This window comes from Emydura macquarii, unplaced genomic scaffold (genome assembly GCF_026122565.2).
Source record: "Emydura macquarii macquarii isolate MOO-44397 ecotype Brisbane River unplaced genomic scaffold, CSIRO-AGI_Emac_v2 contig_3517, whole genome shotgun sequence".
Classification (NCBI taxonomy): Eukaryota; Metazoa; Chordata; order Testudines; family Chelidae; genus Emydura; species Emydura macquarii.
Window position 1 is genome coordinate 2091124 of NW_027133654.1, and position 5253 is coordinate 2096376.

General features: G+C 38.4%; 1 long non-coding RNA gene across 1 annotated transcript; it reads right to left on the bottom strand.

Annotated features, from left to right (window-relative positions):
• Nucleotides 1-201: 201 nt before the first annotated feature.
• Nucleotides 202-4582, bottom strand: LOC137145243 (uncharacterized). The gene is made up of 3 exons (XR_010917612.1): nucleotides 4396-4582; nucleotides 1867-2489; nucleotides 202-345 (listed from the first exon to the last, which is right to left on the bottom strand). It is a non-coding gene; the product is annotated as an uncharacterized lncRNA (long non-coding RNA).
• Between the last annotated feature and the right edge of the window lie 671 nt (nucleotides 4583-5253).

A 5253-nucleotide genomic window follows, 5' to 3' on the forward strand; every position in this document is an offset into this window, starting at 1 on the left:
ATATTGTAGTTAATTTTAGGCTGTGTATCTAACTCATATTTATAGAAAACGTTGCACATTAAACCTTAGTGATCTGCAAATCGGGCATACCCTGTTTCACTGATATCGACACTGATCACAAAGTGTCCAGAATCAACACAGGGCTTCCTGACATGTTGTGTGCACGGGAGCAATGAGCACACAGTGGTACATGTGGTTTCAACAAATGAAGGTGCTTTATTAAATATCCCATGGGAAATGAAACAGCAGAGGTAGAATTACTTATGGGTGTAGTGAGACGTTCAATCGAGCCTCAATGCCTTACAGCACTGTCTCTGAGTAGTTTACTGTACGATCACCTTTTATCTGTTGAAAATAGAGATCTGAATGACTAGATAGAATTTTTTTATCAACTTCATAATAGAAGTATCAAGACTTTAAAGGCAAGATTAAACTGATAGAAACTTTTCTTAGTCATCTTGTCCACTGCCCAGCTAAATAAATAATTAAATAAGCGGGCAAAGAAAACAAGTCATCTGTAACAATGACATTATGACTTAGGAAAAAGGCATTTGCCCTTGTGATGAGGGACAAGTGTATGAAATGAAATACTGTATTTTGTATATGGTAATAGAACTACAAGAGCTCTGCTAAGCACAGACTGTGCCAAAGACTTACAATAATTCTCCTGTCTCATTACCTACTTCATATTATATTGTATTTTGTAATTAAGGTTTAGCACTTTCTTCCCATATTTAAGAGCTCTTACTGCTGTTGCTTCAGTCTTTGACTATGCCTCTTTCTCTGCTGTAATTTATGAATTTACAGTTGTGGCACTAATGCTGAGAAGCATGTTTATCTTAATTTGATACTTTACCAGTGTGTGGATTCTCCTTCTCAGTCATGCACATATTCTCTCACCGGTACAGACCTTGCAGCCATGGTAATCTAGTATCTCATGTCCAACCAAACAACCATGCAAATATGTCTGAGCTACTGCCATGATCTACAAACCCGGTTTGGTGACAAACCTTGTTCGGTTATGTCCTCTCTGGGACATGTCAGTGTTGCCTTGCTGCTAAATTCAGTTAATGGAGCCAATTTCATATAGAGAAATTGTTTTTTCAACTAGATTACAAAACCTGGGTCACCTGTTATGTTCTGGGAAATCACTGTTTCCATTGTTCTGTGTATTTACTTTTTAGTGGGGAGGAGGGAGAGAAGGGAAACAACTAATTCTAAGTAATAAAGATGGGCCTGAGCCATGAAGTCTGGACCCTGATTTGAATCCATAATACCTAGACACAAACAATAGTTACAGGGAGAAATTTCAATAACTATAGTTAAGGTTGCCTATCCATGGCTCTCATACCCTGTTTTCAGTTGCTTGTATTATTCTAAAATGTCCAGCTTTTGGGCTGAGATTTTCCAGGCCTCATCATCTCTGCCCAAAGAGGAATTGTTCTGAAGGTTGGAGCAAAAATGGTATAACTAAGTAGGAACAGAGTGAAGGGGGAGGAAACTAATTTATTCATTGTAAGAAACCATATTCTGGTGACCTTTTCTGAACTGCTCTAACACCAAAAGGAATGGGGATAGAAATTTGACAGGGAAATAGTCTATCAAGAAGAAAACCTCTGAGCTTCCTAGTAAAAATTCATCATGAGTTACACTGACACAGTAGAGGCTTTTTATTTTATTTTGACAACAATAGTATTATCAGTCTCCCAAGGCGGCAGAAGAAAGCAGGTGACACAGAATCCATTTGTGTAGCTAATAAACAGGTAGTGATCGATTAAAAATGTTAGCCAAAACGTATGCAGTTCACATGCAACCAGAGTTACGCTCTATATTGTGATTTGACAATTTTGAAAACTTCAAATTTACCTTAGAGCAAAGCATTAGATCTTTGTTCATGTGCAAATACTGTATCTTTTACTTTCGAAACAGCACTTGGTCCCATCTGTAGAACAAAACTGAAAACATCATCTCAGTGTTGGCATACTGACTGCATGCATTTGTTCACTCACTCTCCTTTTCCACCCCACTGGCAATCAAAGGATTATTTTACATATGACTTCTTGTGGAGTGAAGTACTCCTCAACACAAGAGAATAAACAGTCATTGTAAACGGAAGGGCTAATAGAATCAGTTGGTAAAGATGCCAAAGCGGTTTAGGATTTGATTTTCAGAGGTGCCAGGCAGCTGCTCCCATTGATTTCTGCTGGAATCATAGGTGCTTGGTACTTCTGAAGAAAAATCTGGCTCTTAACAACAGTACATTGTCCTCAGTTTTCTGATTTGATTCTGAAGAGAAGTATACTTGTCATAGGTCTATCTTCTCTTTCCTCAGCCAAGACTTCTCTCTCCCTTGGGCAAACAAGAGGCCAGATCTGGTGTAGCTCATATCTTCATCTATTTATACCAGCTGAAGATTTGGCCCAGAGTCTGTCCCATTTTTCATGCCTTCTGCTACAATCTCCATCCTATAAATTTCCTTTATGGGGTGACTGTTAAAGGAGAAAGTCAAGCTGGTTGCAAAAAGTATATACTCTATTCAGCTTTGCTCTGCCACTTTTTCACATTTCAGCCCTTATAACAGAGAAGTTGCTTGTCTAGTGTGCTTAACCCTTGGCCTCTTGACAAAATCCAGTCAGTAATATATGCTAAATGTGTGCAGGCTTCGTGGTATTAACAGTCTGTTCCAGAATTCAGGGCTAGGGCTATTTAATTTACAATTATTCACTTAGAGAAATTTGATAAAAATAATTTTTTGGTCAGCTCTGCTCAAAGCTGATTTTAAGACATTGGTGCTGGTGGTGGTGGGGGGTGGGGGGGGGGGGGGGGGGGGGGAAAAATTGCTTTAGATAATTTAAATTGCAAGCAATGAACCTGTTAGCTATATTGCAGCTAAATCAAGTCCCCCAGACCAGCAATATGATGTGAGCTATTTTTGTGGTGTTCAATTAGATTTAACTCTCTGGTGTAGTTGCACTTTTATATTTCTTAGATATTTTGAACAAAACTAAGACAAGCTTTGATAAAAAGTTTAGTGTACATTTTGAATATTATATTCCTAATATGTGAGCTTACCTTTCCCAGGTAATGGTATTATACTTAAGGAGGCCATGTTCTGAGCTGGGTTAGGCTAGGAATCAGACAAAGTCCAAATAATGGTTAGAATCTAGATTCATAGCATGGGATTTTCAAGAGCACTTGGCATTGGCCTAAATTTGCTTCCATTAAAGCCAGTTGGAGTTTTATCATGGGCTTCAGTGGAAGCAAAACTAGGCCAATGTAAAGTGATTTTGGAAATCCCACCCTATTAGACAGGGCTGAAATCTTGGGAACTATCCTCTCAAGACTTAGGATCAAATGGTCCCACATTCTAGTGTTAAGACAAACAGTGATGGACAAAACACTTCAGTTCATTTCTAATGGAAGTTCACATTTCAGATATACAGCCAAATTAATCAACCACATGGGTCTGAAAATTTTGCAAAAAGAGGCTGGTCCATGAAATTTTTTGTTGTTCCAGGATGATTGGAAACACAAGAAAGGTTGTGCAATCAGTCATGTGAAAATTTAAAAATAAGTAAAGTCTCTAAATATTTGACAAATGAAGAGGCTTTTTTTAAATTTTCAGTGGCAGTTATGGTCAGACAGACAGGCTTAAATAAAAAATTATCCTTAATGAGAGCCTTGCTTTTAAGGTCAATTCTGAGTTTCCATGTTTTTGCAAATCTGTTATCTTAACACTACTTTAACATACGTTTTCTGTAGTTTAATTGACCTATATTTTAATAATGACATGATATATCATTAAAATAGCAATCTGGAGCCTAATCCTGAGAGGTGCTGAGTGCCCTCAGTGTCTACTGACTCATTTTGGAATAGAAAAGGCTCATCACACCACAGCAAGCGTTCATCTCGTCATGATTTTTTTATGAAAAAAAAGTTATGGAATGGCTTGCATGCTGGAGGCCATGATTGTTTGATACAATGTACCCTGGTTGAATTTCAGAATATTGGCATTAGGATAAAAGCAGCTTCTGGACAAATCAAAGTCTCTGACTATGGGTGCAGTATCCAGGAATACTTATCTGAATTGAGAAGAGATTTATATCTTGACCATCGCCTTAGCCTTGTTGTGTCTTTCTGCACACATTTGAGCACTTCAGGTCACATGTATGAATCAGCATGAAAAGTACATTTTAAATTTGAGTATTTGCCCAAACTAAAATTTCAAAGTGTACATTCACTTGTAAAATTCACAGTTCAAATTGTGTTGGCTAGTTAGTTAAATCACTCAATCAAAGAAACAATAGCACATGACTTATCCTCTTATTCAGCAAAGGGCCTACGCATGTGCTCAACTTTAGCATATTAGTAGTCCACTTCTATGAGATTACTCACATTGTCCAAGATAGTTGCTGATCCTCAGACTTAGATGCAATGAGTTATCTTTAGTTATTTATATGCAGGTTGATTGGACAATTTAATGGACTCATCATGAACTTCCAGTCCAGGAACCCTGTAGCAGGCAGCCAAGGTCTACTCTCTCACATTCCTTGCTGTCTTCCTGGACCCACTTCCTACCTAAGCTATCCCCCAAGGAATGACTGCAAACTGTTTCCCTGCATCCATTTTCTTTTTCTATTGTTTTATAGCATAGTAACCTCAGTCACTCCCTTTCTGCTGCAAACTTCCTTGCTTTATAATCACCACCCAGTCCCTCCCCAGCTGGGCATCATTATCAATTAAGCCTGGCTTAGTCTCTTTCACAAGTGCTGCCAGGTATGTTAATTGGCCTCTCAAGGGCTCATATGGGGAGCGTGCCCCACCACAGTTGGTTTGTGACTAGATGGTGAAATTGACATTTACAGATAAAAAATGTAATCCTTCCAAACCTAGCTGTACCACAGTGGAAACAAAGAATGCTGTCACTAGCTTCAGAACAATGGAGCCATTGAAAATCAAACCAGGATGAACAGAAAGAATAGCTTTGTTTTCCAAAGTTATACACAAGGAAAGATTTAAATAGTGGTTGATGAGGTGTCAGCAATGCGAACAGTCTCAATCAGCTGGAATTTGGTTCCTGTTGCAGGCAGTGGTAGGGCCAGCTCAGTACTACAGTCAGCAGAAGTTGATCCACTTGTTGGAAAAGTGGTTTCCTTCTTTTTAATCAGCCGTGATTTAAGCACCTTGAAAATATACACTTTACTTTTGCATTGCACTCAGTTACTATTCACTTAGTAAGAGTGTTGCAGGTTT